This window comes from Coenobita brevimanus, chromosome 23 (assembly GCF_032717465.1).
Source record: "Coenobita brevimanus isolate Jiangsu-jjx chromosome 23, ASM3271746v2, whole genome shotgun sequence".
Classification (NCBI taxonomy): Eukaryota; Metazoa; Arthropoda; class Malacostraca; order Decapoda; family Coenobitidae; genus Coenobita; species Coenobita brevimanus.
This window is the reverse complement of record NC_136976.1, coordinates 36696503-36713480: the sequence shown is the minus strand read 5'-3', so window position 1 is coordinate 36713480 and position 16978 is coordinate 36696503. Positions and strand designations below refer to the sequence as shown.

General features: G+C 42.7%; 1 protein-coding gene and 1 pseudogene across 1 annotated transcript in view; one reads left to right on the top strand and one right to left on the bottom strand.

Moving 5' to 3' along the window:
- Window positions 1-16978, bottom strand: part of LOC145392944 (ubiquitin-like protein 7) — a 367352-nt gene that overhangs the window by 117493 nt on the left and 232881 nt on the right. The gene's annotated exons all lie outside the window — the stretch shown is intronic.
- Window positions 3407-3525, top strand: LOC145393149 (5S ribosomal RNA; annotated as a pseudogene).

Here is a 16978-nt window from a genome sequence, read left to right as displayed (position 1 = left end):
CCCTCACTAACCTCCTATCGGCCCTCCTAACCAGAAAATAATCTATCTGACTGCTATTTCCCCCAGACTCATACGTAATTAACCTACCGTCTCTTTTCCTAAAATATGTGTTGCACACAATCATGTCCGTTGCCTCCCCAAACTCAAGTATCCTTTCCCCTTCTGCATTCCTTAGACCATATGCACATCCCCCATGCACTCCTTCATAACCTTGGGCTGCTTCACCTACATGACCATTTAAGTCCCCTCCCAAAATCACTATCTCATCATCCCGCATACCACCCACTACACGTATTAAGAAACAGAAACTAAAGGTGAATGTAGGGAAGAGTAAAGTGATGGTCTTTGAGAGAGGTGAAGTCAGTGAATGTACAGCGAGGTTGGATGGTGAGGAATTGGAAAATGTGAGTACGTTTAAGTACTTGGGTAGTGTGATGAGTAAGGATGGAGGTTTGGAGGGTGAAGTGCTTGAAAGGGTACAGCAGGGAAGAAAGGTTGCTGGTTCTTTGAAAGCAGTGATAAGAAACAGGGAAGTGAGCATGGAAGTGAAAAAGTTACTACATGACAGTATTGTGATACCAACTCTAACGTACGGAAGTGAAGCTTGGACGTTGTTGGAAGGACACAAGTCAAGAGTGAGAGCAGTGGAAATGAGTTATTTAAGAGGAGCCTGTGGAGTCACATGGAGAGACAGGCTGACGAATGAGGATATAAAGAAGCGTTGTGGTGTTGATGTGGATGTGATAGGAAGCGTTATGAGGAACACACTGAGGTGGTTTGGCCATGTGGAGAGGATGGAGGGTGAAAGACTGACAAAAAGAGTGTATGTGAGTGAGGTGGAGGGGGGAAGACGAGGGGTAGGCCGAGGATGAGATGGAGGGATGGGGTGGAGAGGTATATGAGAGAGAGGGGTGTGAGCTGGGAGCAGGGCAGTGAAATAGCGGGGGACAGGGCGACTTGGAGGCGATTTGTTTGTGGCCACCCCAAACGGGATTGAGGCGTCTGACAATAGATAAATAGACAGACTTCCTGAGACCATTTCACTTCTTAATAAAATATTCACCCTGTGGTTATAAATTAATGGTTGTTTTTAACTGGTACTGTATATAGTCATGTGCATTTTCATGCTTTGTTTAATTGCTGTATTCCTGTTTTTTGCCATGTAACTACTGTAATATGGTCGTTGATAAAGTAGGCAACTGGAATTTCATGGTTCGTTTCGTTGTCGGTGACTTTAGGCAACTGGAATTTCATGGTTCGTTTCGTTATGTCAGGTACTTGGTACTATTTCTTAGAACAAAAGTAAGATACCAATGGAAACAGTACTATGCTGAAGTCAACTTGAATGAAGCACTTTATTCCTGGAAGTCCATAGCTAGTGAATGACAGATTGGCTTGCAGCAGGAACTGCTCCTGCATCTTAAATATATATATAGAGAGAGAGGGAGGACGTAAATGTTTGGCATTGTTGTGTCCTGAAACATTTCCTGTTAAGTCAGGCATCATCTGAAATGTTATCAAGGTGTACTGTTATTTGAGGAAGCTTCAGACTCAGATATAACTGGAAATGTTAATAAGGTCGACTGTTAATTGAGTAAGCATCAAACTCTGGCATCATCGGAAATGCGAGCAGGGTGGAATATACGCTGAAGTTACCTGTCTTGTGCAGTAATCCAGCCTGGTTTGAGGAATTAGAGTGGAATAGAAGGATGTTTGTATAACTGCTGCCGGGTTATGTTGGTGCTAACATCTGAATATTTCTCTTCAGCATCCAGATTGCCCATAGAAATTAAAGCAAAACATGGCATAAGACAACCTTTTTTTTTTTTTTATATCACACAGACTAGCAGTGATAAAGCTTATCACTTGCATGCATACAATACTGTTAAAGGATAACTTATTTAGCACCATGTATAAACAATAATCATGTATTTCATTGCTACTACTCTTGCACACTATAAACATTTTGCATATATTACTGTGTTCCTGCTCTTGCATACATCTCCTGCAGCTTTTATCAAAATGAAATTGGGCCACAGGATGATGAACAAAAATATATGAAATTTCTTTCTTTATACTGCAGGTGTACCAGATGTCCAGCAGTCTTCCTCCTTTGCTCCTCCTTCATGCAGTTCTGTCAACTTAATGTCAAATATTCCTTCTACTTCATTTGTACCTCATTCACTCTTCTCCCTCATGCCCAGCTCACATGGAGCACCATGAATACCCCTGTTCCTAGGTCAAATTTCTCATAGCCTTCCCTCTTTGCTTCCCCTTCATGCACTTCTCTGAACTTACAATCTAACATACCTTCCACTTCATTTGTAGTGTACCTCCAGTGAGTCATCTCTCCGAACACTCATACAACACCATTACAACCCCCGTTTTATATTCTCTTCACAGTATTTGCACAACTGCTCTAACAGATACTTCCCATTCAACTCTGTATTTCCTCTAATAGCCCTTTTACTGGTCCCCCAACTACATCTTCCAAACCTTAGTTCACTTCCACTGCTCCACGGACAAGTGCCCAATAGTCCAGTGGGTCAAGGAGGCTGGCTGAAGAATATGCTTCCTGTAACCAAAGGCAGGAGCAGCACCATGAATTAATGACTACCTTAATGAAGGAGGCTCATGAGGGGCAAAAAGAAAGAACACAAGGCAAAGATGTTAAAACATCAACAGAAAATGTCGATATTAGAAAAACAAAAGGAATTGCTGGACACAGGTTGAGAACATATGCTTGAATCATTCCATAAATTGCATACATTTTTAGAACGTGCTACTGCAGCACATAATCCCATGAGTAATTCATTTGAGTAATTATTTTCATTTCCCTTTTAAGGCCTTTTTTTGTGTGTGTGATTTATGGTTTCTTTTCAAAAAGAAGTTCATATCTATCTCAAAAGTACACGAGTATATTTCATTATATGAAAACTAGGTTTACTGCAGATTAAAAAGAACTGAGTTTTTATTGGGCTAAATATTATTTTTTTACTAGTATATTTTGATAGTTCAGCTATGCATGATTCCATTGAAGTATAGCTCTCATTTCCCAAATAACTTGTCTCAGGAATCAAGTGCCATGATAGTTGTAACTGTAGGGGTAGTCACAACCCCAGGCTCATCTGAATGTGGACCTGGTGGACTGTAGGCTGAAGTTGCTCTTTTACAGCAGTTCACCATCCTTGTTTTAGGAGATAGGGAGGGATTTATTGTTAAGTCCATTATCTGGACAAACAGTTGCCCCTGCAGGACCTACCCATAGAGTGAATGAATATGTTCCATTAATGTACTGTGTGTGTGTATATATATATATATATATATATATATATTGGCTATAGAACGTGGTGAATGTTTTTGGTGTATCCAATAGAGCCAGCATTCCGGGGGATTTAATGATGAGTGAAACGGCTATACCACATTGAGTACACCGCTTCCCGTCCAATCAGCGAAGTTAAGCAACATTGGGTCTGGTTAGTACTTGGATGGGTGACCGCCTGGGAACACCAGATGCTGTTGGCATCCCTACGTGTCAAGTGGGGTTGGTGGAGGATTAGTGTCCCTCCCTGTAAAACAATTAACTCTAAGCCCTTGGCCACCCCATTTGGGATACATGGCATCTGGCAATGAATGAATGAAATGAAATGTATGGTTGTGCATGTGACTTGTCATCACAGGGATCAGTTGCCATTATCAATTTTCACAGTCTGTTTCTATATAACTGATTTACAAAAAGTCTGCATTGTAGTTTATGAGTGCATGTATGTGCATTATTTTCCTAACAGTATACACACAACATAGCTAAGCATTTTATTTCCTCCTCACTGATTCTTTGTTTAACAGGTGTGTGTGGATGGGAATTTTTTTTTTTTCTATAAAAGTATTTTAATGTAATTTTTTTTACTTTGCTTTTGAATACCCTTGTTTCATGGTTCAACTGTCATTTTCCTTTTTTACATGTTGAAAATTTTAGTAATGGTTTATAATGTACATTAGGTTATGCATGCATGTATCAGCAGTGTTATATATTTTTTTCTTTAAATAAAGATCCTAGTTATTTTTGCATTCAATCTTTTTCTTCCTATGAAATTGTCAGAATTGGGTGTCGATTGAGGTAACCTATGGCTAGTGGCCAAATGTTGAAAAATTATGTTTTTTGATTATCAGTATGATTACAATCATACACATTATGTATAGGCCTAGGCCTATGTATGTATATATATATATATATATATATATATATATATATATATCTCTATCTATTGCCAGACGCCTCAATCCCGTTTGGGGTGGCCACAAACAAATCGCCTCCAAGTCGCCCTGTCCCCCGCCATTCACTCCCCTGCTCCCAACTCACACCCCCCTTTCTCATATACCTCTCCACCCCATCTCTCCATCTCATCCTCGGCCTCCCCCTCCCTCTTTCCCCCTCCACCTCACTCACATACACTCTCTTTGTCAGTCTTTCACCCTACATCCTCTCCACATGGCCAAACCACCTCAGTGTGTTCCTCATAACGCTTCCTATCACATCCACATCAACACCACAACGCTCCTTTACATCCTCATTCGTCAGCCCGTCTCTCCATGCGACTCCACAGGCTCCTCTTAAATAACTCATTTCCACGGCTCTCACTCTTGACTTGTGTCCTTCCAACAATGTCCAAGCTTCACTTCCGTAAGTTAGAGTTGGTATCACAATACTGTCATGTAGTAACTTTTTCACTTCCATGCTCACTTCCCTGTTTCTTATCACTGCTTTCAAAGAACCAGCAACCTTTCTTCCCTGCTCTACCCTTTCAAGCACTTCACCCTCCAAATCTCCATCCTTACTCATCACACTACCCAAGTACTTAAACGTACTCACATTTTCCAATTCCTCACCATCCAACCTCGCTGTACATTCATTGACTTCACCTCTCTCAAAGACCATCACTTTACTCTTCCCTACATTCACCTTTAGATTCCGTTTCTTACACACACTCTCAAACTCATCCACCAAGCCTTGCAGCTCCCCTTCGTCTTCACTCAACAACACAGTATCATCTGCAAACAACAGTACAGGGAGTTTCCAAACATATATATATATATATATATATATAATCATCATTAGCCGTTTGAGTGTTCGCTGCAGGACTGGCCTATCCCGACCGGAGTGGGGACAATACAGCCTATGTATCTCTACCTAGTGGCTTAGGCTGTCTGGCAGCGATTGTACGTAGGGTGAGAATTGCTTGTAAGTATAACTGTAGTGTTGGAGTGGCTTTGGATGTGTGTGTAGTCTGTCAACCAAGTGTAATTGGCCAGCACAAGCCGACTGGGTGCAAGCATACTTTACAGTATGCGACACTGATTCAACCACAGCACCCCTTATGTCCACCAAAGCAGTATGGTATGTGGCCGGAAGAACGCTCCCAAAGCTTATTACCTTGGTGGGGTGCGAACCCTCTTTCTTCCATGTACGAAAACGCACACTACACCACTGTACCTCAGAGGCTCATTTATATATATATATATATATATATATATGTATATAAATGTGTGTGTGTGTGTGTTTGTGACAGGAAACAATATGACTTAAATCATCAGTACAGGTTTTGTCACAAATCTGCTAGGCCTAATTACTGAATGTAGTTGCAAGGTTTGGTGAATGAATTTGGGACAGTGTGTAGGAGGAGGAAGCTGAAAGTTAATGTAAACAAAAGTAAAGTTATGGTGTTTGAGAGGAATGAAGTCACAGAGTGTGCAGTGAGGTTGGATGGTGAGGATATGGAGAATGTGAGTGCATTCAAGTACTTGGGTAGTGTGATGAGTAAGGATGGAACTTTGGGAGATGAAGTACGTGAAAGGGTACAGCAGGGAAGGAAGGTTGTTGGTACACTGAAAGCAGTGATGAGAAATAGGGAGGTGAGTATGGAAGTTAAGAAGTCACTGCATGATAGTATTGTGATCCCTACCCTGACATATGGAAGCGAGGCATGGACCTTGCAAGAGGGGAACAAGTCAAGAGTGAGAGCAGTGGAAATGAGTTACTTAAAAGGAGCATGTGGAGTGACATGGAGGGACAGGTTGACGAATGAAGAAGTCAAGGAACATTGTGGGGTAGATGTGGATGTGGTTGAGAAGATTAGGAGAAACACACTGAGGTGGTTTGGACATGTGGAGAGAATGGAGAATGAAAGACTGACTAAGAGGGTGTATGTAGGTGAGGTGGAGGGAGGGAGAGGGAGGGGTAGACCGAGGATGAGGTGGAGGGATGGAGTTGAGAGGTATATGAGGGAGGGGGGGGTGAGTTGGGGGGAGGGTAGTCAAATGGTGGGTGACAGAGTGACTTGGAGGCGTTTTGTCTGCGGCCACCCTTTGCGGGATTAGGGCGTCGGGCTATAGATAGATAGATAGATAGATAGCTACACTTTCAATAGTTCAAAATTTTGTCTACCAGTGGAGGAAACACATTTACATGGGAATTTGTGCATGTGGACTTAAAGCTTTTTGACCACTACTCTCAAACATGGATTTAGAGTAAAAGAAATTATCAATATTTACAAGTGCCATGTGCAAAGCAGGTTGCATTGAGCAGTCAAACTGACACATGTGCAAAGTTTTCAATGATCAGTCATACTGACATGAGATTGCCAAGTTTCAAAATATCTTCCAAAAGAAACAGTCAGCAATATCTGCCCTACGTTGCTGACCTGCCTGGTTATTTTCTGTACTGATTTAGGATCCTCAAGAGCCAATGCACCAAATTTCTGTGGCTCATCAACAGGAAGGCAGTTCATTATAGCTTTATTATGCAGAACCGCACAGGCTATAATATATATACTGTGCGACTGCTAATTTGGTACGGACTGGCTTCGATAATACAGCAAACTAATATATATATTGTGCAATTTCTAATTTGGTACGGACTGGCTTCCATAATACAGCAAACCTTCTTCCTGAGATCCCCAAAGTATGCTCTTATTAAGTTTCTTGTTTGAGCATGGGAGGCATTGTAACGTTTTTCCGTATCAGTAGCAGGAGCCAAAAATGAAGTTAATAGAAAGGCAAGCACAGCTACTGTCACCTACAAGAAACCCTCTGTAATTACCTGTCTCCAGTATGGTAGTTAGTCTGCTTTTGGAAAAAAAATCCTTGAATCATGTGCACTGCCTGCCCAATTCACTGCTAAACTGTAAATTTCATATTAGCATTACAGACACCCATTACATTCATGAGAAAAAAAAAAAACTTCCTACACCTATACAGCATTTAAAGTAGTTTTATTTTTTCTTTCTGCTATGTGACAAGTTTTGGCCACTGGTTGATACTAGAGTAAGTGCCCACTACAATAATTAAATAGATGTTGGAGAGCTCATTCTTGGGGACAAGCGTATTTTCTGGCCTCACAGTTAATTCTTTAAGTGGTCTTGCTCTGCTTAGATTTCGTACATGGCTAGTAATAGTAATATTTGGTTGCATGCTAGGGCAAAAAATCGAGAGCAGGGTAGCTGTACTTGGCTACCCATGATGTGAGCTTCACGATGGTATTAATGTTGAAAGTGCACTGTCAGATGAAGAATTGCCATATAAAAATGATGCAGGTAAACAGTAGATGTTACAACATGCCTTCAAATTATGCTTAGAAGGTTGTCTTATTCAAATATGTACGCCATTCGGGTGGAGGAGTTGTTGTTATGGTTGTACATTTTCATGGGTATCCACATCTTCTTCAAATATAATAAATACTTCCTTCACGGTGGGTATTTGTTGATCCATTGGTTAATCATTATTTTTTTTAATAAATGGGATTGCAACAATTTCGTCTTGTTTACATAATAGATCAAAATAACACTACTTTTTTACATCGCGAAGTCATCTTCAAGGGGGGGGGCCTCCCGACGATATGCACAGTAAGGTTCCAACAATTCATCGGGAAAACGATGACTAGTAATACAACCACACCATAACCTTCCTTCCAGAAGGTGATTGGATTTGACTTGTAATATGGCCGTTAGCCCCAATAATGTTTCTGATTTATGTAAATGATTCACCAGAGGGTTTAAATAATTACATGAGTATGTTCGCAGATGATGCTAAAATCATGAAACATATTTAAAGGTACTGATAGTTGTAAAGAACTGCAAGAGGACTTGGACAAACTCCACAGCTGGAGCCAGACTTGGAAAATTGATTTTAATACCAAGAAGTGTCATGTATTAGAAATGGGAATGAGTGAAAAAAGACCGCACTGGATATATAAAATGGGCAATGAGATAATTAGTACAAGAAAAGATGAGAAAGATTTGGGAGTGCTTATTCAGGATGACTTGTCACAAGAAAAGTATATAAACAAATCATTGGAGGAACTTACGGATTACTGACCAACATGAGAGTGGCTTTTAATTATATGGATGAGGAAATGCTGAGGGAGTTGATAGTGACCATGTTAAGACCAAGACTGGAGTATGGGGCTGTGGTATGGTCACCTCATTTGAAGAAGCATATTGATAAACTGGAGAGGGTTCAACAGATGACAACGAGGATGATACGATGTTTAACCCCTAAAATGCGGCCATGGACAGCCGACCCCCCCCCGGGTGGTGGAGTTGGATCACGGTCTGAGTACCTCGTTTCGTTTTGTTTCGTTTCGTGTTTTAAGGCTCCAACATGCTTGCATGTGTCGGCCTTGGTCACCTAATGGCGGCTCTCCACGCTGCACGATCCATTGCAGTCTCCCTGCTCAGTCCCTTAACCCTAAGGTCACACTTAATGACCTCGTCCCATGTCTTTCTCGGTCTACCCCTCATAACCCCAACCCCAATATTAACACTTCTCACCTTCCTCACCCAATTATCATCCCCCATCCTCTCCACATGTCCAAACCACCTCAATCTACCTCTCCTCATCACAACACCAATACACTCCAGTCCCATCCTACCTCTCAACTCCTCCATTGTAAACCCAGCCCCTCCAGGCCTTGGACGCAGGGACGCACTGCACATCCACCTAATCATTGTCATTTCTGTACGTCTGAGCCGGCGAATATCTTCCTCCTTCACTGCCCAGGTCTCACTGCCATACAGCATTACACTCCTAACACATGCTGCATACAAAGACCCCTTAGCACATAGGGAGAGCCCTCTCAATGTCAGGAGAGGCAAGAGCTCCCTGAACTTCTTCCAACCACTTCTCACCCTAGCCACAGAGCTAGCTCCAGCCCCACCTCCAGCACACAACATGTCTCCCAAATAACAAAACTCTTCCACACACCCAAGAGATTCACCAGCAAGTTCAATCCTTTCACGTCTGACAATCTCCACCTGCTCACCCGGCACCCCGTACACATAAAATCAGCATTATCTCGCAGTCTACCTCTGATACCACTACATCTCTTATGCACCCATTTATCACACACACCGCACAAGATGGAATTACTTCCCACGCCCTTGTGGCAAACTGCACATGGCCCCTCTCCCTCGTCTTTGACAGTACCGCCACCAACCCTAGATATCATCACTTTTGTTTTATCTGCATTTACCCTTAAACCCTTTTGCCCCATACCATCTCTCCACTTCCTAAACCTTTCCTCTGCCTCCCTTTCATTCTCTGCAATCAATACCAAATCATCAGCATACAACAACTCCCACGGGAGTCCGTTTCTAAAGTCACGTGAAAGGGCTTCAAGTACCATGATAAACAACCTGGGACTCAAGACTGACCCCTGATGCACACCAACATTCACGGAAAACTCATCACTCAAATCTCCATTCACTCTCATCTGGGTGTGAGCACCCACATACATGGCCATAACCACCCTAACCAGCCACTCCTTCAAGCCAAACTTTCTCATTGCCCACTTCACCATCTCTCTAGGGACTCTGTCAAAGGCCTTTTCCAAATCAACAAAAACAAAATAAAGATCCCTTCTCCTACCAATATATTTTTCCTGAAGCTGTCAAACAATGAATATGGCATCAGTGGTCCCCCTACCTGGCATGAACCCAAACTGCATCTCATCAATATTCACTCTTTCTCTAATCATACCTTCTAAAACTCTCTCCATTACCTTCATTATCTGATCTAAAAGCTTTATACCTCTATAATTTCCTCTTTCCAGGGCATCACCCTTCCCTTTATACACATTTACAATTACACTCTTCAGCCAATCATCTGGGACAACACACTCATAAATAATCCTATTTATCAGGTCAGTGACTAAACTCACCCCTATATCGCCTGAGGCCTTCAACATTTCGGCAGTCAACCCAGACACACCTGCTGCCTTCCCCACCCTCATCCTGCCTATTGCCTCACTCACAGTAGCAGTATCAATCAAAGGCCAAGGGCCAGACACTGGATCTGCTGGCTCCAAACCTTCCCTGTCCCAGTCAAACTCCTCATTCAACAACCGGTTATAATGCTCTCTCCATGCATCTTTAATATCCTCACTGTTCACCACTACCCTTCCTTCATCATTCTTCACACACTGCTCACCTATGATATCCCGATTATCCCTCTTCACCTGACCTGCCACCCTAAATATATTTTTCCTTTCCCCATGATTTAGGTTATCAAGTAATTGTCTCTGTGACTCAGACTTTGCCCTGTATACCTCTCTTCTAGCCCTACGCTTGGCAGCCAAATATTCCTCTTTGCTACCACCCTTCTTCCATTCCCGGAAAAGCCTTCTTTTCTCCTTAATTGCAGCTTCTACACCCTCATCCCACCACCAAGTTACTTTATGTCTTGGTGGTCCTCTTGTCCAGCCGCATGTTACATCAGTAACTCTCAAGAAATTGTTCTTGAGGGCTCTGTACTGTTCATTAACGCCTCTGTCTACAGCTCCCTGTTCAGCCACCACTCTCCTCAACTCGCTATAGAAGGCATCCCTTACTACTTGGTTTTTCAGCTTCCATGTTTTCCTCCTAGGTACATAAGTCCTCTTTTTCATCACTTGTTCTTTAAGCACCATATCACAAATCAACAGTTTGTGCTGCTGCACACACTCCTCACTTCCTATAACTTTAACATCCCTCACTAACCTCCTATCGGCCCTCCTAACCAGAAAATAATCTATCTGACAGCTATTTCCCCCAGACTCATACGTAATTAACCTACTGTCTCTTTTCCTAAAATATGTGTTGCACACAATCATATCCGTTGCCTCCCCAAACTCGAGTATCCTTTCCCCTTCTGCATTCCTTAGACCATACGCACATCCCCCATGCACTCCTTCATAACCTTGTGCTGCTTCACCTACATGACCATTTAAGTCCCCTCCCAAAATCACTATCTCATCATCCCGCATACCACCCACTACACGTATTAAATCATCCCAAAATCTATCTTTCTCTGATTCATCCAATCCTGCCTGTGGAGCATATGCCGATATAATCGCAGCTACGTTTCTTCCCAACAGAATTTTCACTACCAATATCCTATCGCTTACTCTCAAAACATTCATAACATATTCGACCCATTTCTCCGCAACCATCACACCAACACCTCCATATCCGTCTGTCCCCCCTTGCCAAAACAACTTATAGCAACAGTCCTTCCCAACAAACTCTCTGGCTGATCCACCCCTGTACCGGACTTCCTGCAAACACGCCACATCCACCCACCTCCTACTGAATGCCTCAACGACTTCCCCTGCTCTTCCCCTCAAACTTCCCACATTCCATGAACCCACCCTCATCCCCATGGGTGATTTACTGTCCTCAGGCTTGCTTTGAAACTTATTTTGTTTTGTCATCTTCAGTATTAATAAAGGGGGGACAGACACAGCACAGGTCCCACTCACTGCACACTACCTGTAGGAAAATATTAGCCAAAAATCAAAGATTAACCCTAGAACATTATACTTGGTATGGCAGATAGTACTTCCATTCAGCTTTCTCCAGAGACAGGTGTTGAGCCTTCGTGGACTACCCAAGGGCTTGTGGAGACTTGCAAATTTGGGTAACAAAATCTTCACTTTCACACCTCCGGCTACTCGGTTTCCCCTCTACCTCAGCCTCATTCTGTCACAGTAAACTTTATCCTACAACGTACAGGTAGTTTGGAATCCGTATTTGTACAATAAGCACTGAAAATAAGGCTAAAATCAACGGAGCGTACAGCCGACATGCAGCGTGGCGGCGGTCTTCCCGTCACTCAACAAACATTTCCATTTTCACAACTAAAAACACGTATACTATATTATTTTCAATCATAGTACTTTCCAAAAGACCACCGCGGCGCGCTTTTATTCTGCCTTACGCCCGTCACTTTATTCTCGTTCCTGTCGGCCGTTCGCACTGACTCGGAAGAGCTAGAACTCGCCATAATGTCATTTTGAAAGCCTGCGGTAAACTGACGCTAAACAGGGGCAAACCGCGCGAAAAAGAGCTAGTGTGACAACTGGGGAAACAAGCGTTTCCTATTAGCATAAACTGCTTGTGAGAGGAGAGCGCAGATTTACAGTTCTGAGCAGTCAGCGCGCTGCCATATATCACAGCCAGGCTGGCCGGGCCTGGGGGGGGGGGGGGGGGAAACGAGATACTTGGCAACAACGGAGGTCAGTAGCACAAAGGCCAAGTATGCTAATTGTAGCTAAAGGGTGGCGGTACTGATAGACAATACCAGCTGGAACATCCTTGCCCGCGTTTATTCAAAATTAACTCGAATCGCAAACACGGCGATCCGCTGTTATGTCCTTTTTGGCGATCATCGCAAAAGCGACGCTCCGCGTTTAAAGGGTTAAGGGAACTCGCCTATGAGGAGAGATTGGAAAAACTGAAGTTACCAACAATGTACAAGAGAAGGGAAAGAGGTGACTTGATCACAATATTTAGAAATGTAAGAGAATTGGAAAGGGTGGATAGAAAGGATCTTTTTGTGCTGGATGATGGAAGAACAAGAGGTCATGACTTCAAGTTGAAGAAAAGTAGATGTCTTCATGATCTCAAAAGGTTCAGTTTCCCGAACAGAAGCATACCGGTAAGTATTTGGAGCGACTTAGACAAAGAGGTGGTGCAGGCAAAAAAACATTCATGTGTTTAAAACTAGACTAGATAAATGTAGATATGGAGACAGGACAACATGAGCTTAGCTCAATTCCTGTATACTAAAAATAGGTCAATACAAATAGGTAAATACACACACATTACTATTTTACTGTGTAGAGAATGTGCATACCTATGTATACCAAACACATTCTCTCTTATATCCTTTAAAAGATTCCAGGTTAAGACTGAGAATGTTCTTGCCACTAGGGATAGTCAATGCATGTACCATGATGTAAATGGAGCTGGTGCTCATCACATAACTTTTTTTTAAAACTATTTTTCTGTATATATACATTTAGACATCTAAGGCTACCTCGTGGATAGGTGAAATCATGGATGTTGATCTCATGAATGCTGAGATGCTGGTGTAGTGCGCTGACATAGCTGCCCAAGGGTAAGGAACTAGAACCAAATGAAGTGGCATAGGAGTTCATTAAGAATTTACCATCTCAAGTAAGGGAGGTCTTGTTATGCCTTTATAATTATGACTGGTATACAGGTGTCTGCCCAACACCATGGAGGCACGCTCTTCTACTGCCAATCCGAAAGCATGAGAAGAACCCTGGGCTACCATCAATCTGCCTTTTGTTAGCCAAAATGAAAACCCTTGGGAAGATGGAGTGCTGGCATTTCAGTTGGTGATAGTCTCAACAGTGCCTCTCAGAAAACCTCTGCAAATTCAGACCTAGATGATTCTGCAGGGGCAAATGCTTGCCTATGGTCTGGTGGGTCTGCTCAAGGGTTGGCAAAAAAAAAAAAAAAAAAAGTGGGGGCACCTATCATCCAACCACTCAGTGTAGTGATACTTTGTTTTTAAAGTTATCTCTACACTGAGTGGCAAGCCAAATGATTTCCCGTAAACCAGGAAAACATTTACAACGCTGGGTGGTAACCTTATAACCAACCAACACGTGTTCCCTAAGTGACACAAGTGGGCTGGTGGAGGGTTGGTGCCCCTCCCCAGAAAACAAATAACTAAGAATATGAACAACAAGCCTCGGACCAGGACTGACAAAAGTTGACGACAAAGGACCGAACAAAGGACACAATATGGGTGGTGACTTGGAATGTAAGGCGTACAAATGATGAGGTGAAAGAAAGAGAGATTGTCTGGGTGCTTGAGGGAGCGAAAGTGGACATATATTGGTTAACAGAAACTAAATGGGGAGGTGAGAGTGTGAGGAAATGGGAGTATGGATGAGGTATATGCACAGGAGTAAGTAAGAATGAGAGGGCAAAAGAGGGAGTGTGTATTATTGTGAGTAACAGATGGAAGGAGAATATTAGAGAGTATGGATCAGTTGGGTCAAGTATTGTGTGGGTAAGACTGAAAGTTGGACTACAAATGTGGGCAATTGTGTGCATGTATGTGCCAACACAAGATCGTGCAAGCAGAGCGAGAGAAGAGTTCTGGACAAATGTGGATGTGTACATGGAAAAGTCTGAAAGGCATTAGAGAGTGTTTTTGATTGGAGAAATGAATGGAAAGGTAGGGAATGGGAAAATGGATGGAGTAGTTGGTGAGTGGGGTGTGCCTGCAGAGATGGATGAGAATGGCAGTGCTGTAGTGGACACTTGTGCCAGAAGGGGGTTAGTGATAGATAATACCCTCTTCAGGCACAAAATGATCCACAGGTATACAAGGCGAGTCATGAGAAGGGTAGGTGGTGAACTGAATGAACTGAAGGAAATGATTGATTATATGTGTGTGGATGAAAAGATGAAATGGTGCATAATGGATGCAAGAGTATATAGAGGTTGGGGGGACTGGACTCTCATACCACCACTTGGCGGTGGTCAGAATTTTGGTAATAAAATGGAGAGATAAAAGATGGGACGGACAGGAGGAAGTAGTACATACAAGGATGAGGGGAAAAGTTGCAAGAAGATGCAAAAAAAGCAGAACATACGGGTAAGAGGGAAGTGGAAAAGCGATTGGGTAAATATAGATTGGAGCAGATGGCGGATGTGGAAGGTGTGTGCAAGATGTTCACAGAAGAAATCTGTGCAGCATGTGAGGTGGTGTGCGGGGTGAAGAGAAGACAAAAGGGGGTGCAGGGAACAGCATGTTGGAATGAAGACGTGAGAGACGCTGTGGCACAAAAGACGAAAGCATATAGTGTGTGGATGAGAAACAGAGGCGTGGAAGAAGTTGAGAGACGGAAGAGAAAGTTATATGTAGAGAGGAAGAGAGAGGTGAAAAGATTAGAAAGAGAGAGTAAGAAGAGAGTGGATGAGGAATTTGGAAGGAACTTGAGTGTAAAGTGGAGGGAATGTAAGAAAATGTTCTGGAAAGAGGTAAAGAAATTTAGACAGGGTGCCAAAGAAGTTAGCTGGGGAGTGAAAGATAAAAATAGTAGATTACTAGTGGAGAAGGGAGAAAAAGTGAGCACATGGAGGGAACACTTTAAGGAATTGTTGAACATAGAGAATGAAAGTAATGCAAGTATAAGTGGTTGGGGAATGGCTAGGAGGAGGAGGGATGTAAGAAGAGAGGAAGAAATGAGTAGGATGGAAGTTCTAGAAACAACGAAGATAGTTAAAATGAGGAATGCCTCAGGAACTGACGGAGTGTGTGGTGAAATGCTGAAGCATGGGGTAGAGATAGAAGTAGAATGGATGTGGAAGATGTGCAGATTGGCCTGGGAGGAAGACAGAGTCCCAGAGGACTGGAAGTCAGGTATAATTATTCCCCCTATACAAAGGAAAAGGGGGAAAAACAGTGTGTGGTAATCATAGGGGCATTTGTCTTCTGAGTGTAATAGGAAAAGTATATGGTAGGATACTTATTAACAGAGTTAGGGAAATAACAGAGGATTTAGTTGGAGAAGAACAGGGAGGTTTTACAAAGGGTAGAGGTTGTGTAGATCAGATATTGATTCTTAGATCTTTAGTGGAAAAGTTTCTAGAGAAGGGAAAGAAGTTGTATGCAGCCTTCGTGGATTTGGAGAAAGCATATGACAGGGTGGATAGACAAGGATTGTGGAAAGTATTAAGAATATATGGGGTAGATGGGAAGTTGTTGAAGGCCATGAAGAGTATGTATGAGGGCGCTAAAGCTACAATGAGTGTAGATAGTGAACTGAGTGAATTTTTCTATATGAAGGTTGGATTGAAACAATGATGTGTCATGTCTCCATGATTTTCAATCTGTATATGGATGGGGTTTGAGATACAAGGTAGGGCAGTGTATGTTGGAGTAGCCCTAGTGAGAGAGAGCAGTGTTTGGAAATTACTTGTACTGTTGTTTGCACGTGATACTGTGTTGTTAAGAGGATGAAGGGGAACTGCAAGGCTTGGTGAATGAGTCTGGGAGTGTGTGTAAGAAACAGAATCTAAAGGTGAATGTAGGGAAGAGTAAAGGTATGGTCTTCGAGAGAAATGAAGTCAGTGAATGTACAGTGTGGCTGGATGAGGAGGAAATGGAAAATGTAAGTGTGTTTTAGTACTTGGTAGTGTGATGAATAAGGATGGAAGTTCAGAGGGGGAAGTGCTTGAAAGGGTACAGCAAGGAAGAATGGTTGCTGGTTCCTTGAAAACAGTGATAAGAAACTGGGATGAGAGCATGGAAATGAAAAAGCTACTACATGACAGTATTGTGATACCAACTCTAACGTATGGAAGTGAAGCTTGGACCTTGTTGGAGGGACAGAAGTCAAGAGTGAGAGCAGTGGAATGAGTTATTTGAAAGGAGCATGTGGCATTACATGCAGAGACAGAATGACCAATGAGGAAGTGAAGGAATGTTGTGGTGTGGATGTGGATGTGATAGGAAACGTCAGGAGAAACACATTGAGGTGGTTTGGACATATGGAGAGGATGGAGAGCGAAAGACTGACGAGGAGAGTGTATGTTAGTGAGGTGGAGGGGGGGAGAGGGAGGGGGAGGCCAAGGATGAGATGGAGGGATGAAGTGGGGAGGTATATGAGAGAGGGGGGTGT